Source organism: Myotis davidii, unplaced genomic scaffold (assembly GCF_000327345.1).
Source record: "Myotis davidii unplaced genomic scaffold, ASM32734v1 scaffold1119, whole genome shotgun sequence".
Classification (NCBI taxonomy): Eukaryota; Metazoa; Chordata; class Mammalia; order Chiroptera; family Vespertilionidae; genus Myotis; species Myotis davidii.
This window is the reverse complement of record NW_006289821.1, coordinates 101,494-102,561: the sequence shown is the minus strand read 5'-3', so window position 1 is coordinate 102,561 and position 1,068 is coordinate 101,494.

The window sequence follows — 1,068 nt, the reverse complement described above, 5'->3', positions numbered from 1 at the left end:
GTGTCCCAATATATGGTCTATCTTTGAAAATGTCCCATGTGCACTTGAGAAGAATGTATATTCTGTAGCTTTGGGGTGGAATGTTTTGAAGATGTCAATTCCATTTGATCTAATGAATCATTTAGGATTTCTGTTTCTTTGCTAATTTATTTATCTAGAGGATTTATCCAGTGATGTTTTTTTTTTTTTTTACAATCCTTTCTATTTCTGTGAGGTCTGTTGTTATTTTGCCTTTTTGATGTCTGATTTTGTTTATTTGGGTCCCCTCTCTTTGCTTCTTGGTGAGCCTGGCCCAAGTTTTATCAATCTTATTTATTTTTCAAAGAACCAGCTCTTGGTTTCATTGATCTTTTGTATTCTTTTTCTTGGTCTCTATGTCATTTATTTCTTCTCTGGTCTTTATTATTTCCTTTCTTCTGCTCACTCTAGGCTTTTCTTATTGCTCTCTTTCCAATTCTTGAACTTATAGAGCTATACAATTTATTACCAGGTTGTTTGTTTTGATCACTTTGAGGTCTATTTTGTCGAATATAAGTATTGCTACCCCAACTTTTTATTTCATTTCCATTTGCCTGAAAGATATTTTTCCATTCCTTCACTTTCAGTCTGTTTGAGTCCCTTGTTCTTAGGTGGGTCTCCTGTAGACAGCATATATGTGGATTATGTTTTCTTATCCATTCAGTCACTCTGTGTCTTGATTGGAGTATTTAGTCCATTTATGTTTAAAATTATTATTGATAGATACTTGTTTGTAGCTATTTCTGTTCTTTATGACTTTGTTCCTTCCTCCCTTTCTATTCCTTCTTTTTTCCCACTCATTGTTTAATAGCATGCTATTCAGCCTACAAGTGTTTGAATTTTTCTGATTGTTTTTTATTGTAGTTGATTTTTAATTTTATGTCCTTGTGATCTGAGAAGATGCTTGATATGATTTCAATCTTCTTGAATTTGGAGAGACTTTGTCTGTGTCCCAATATATGGTCTATCTTTGAAAATGTCCCATGTGCACTTGAGAAGAATGTATATTCTGTAGCTTTGGGGTGGAATGTTTTGAAGATGTCAATTCCA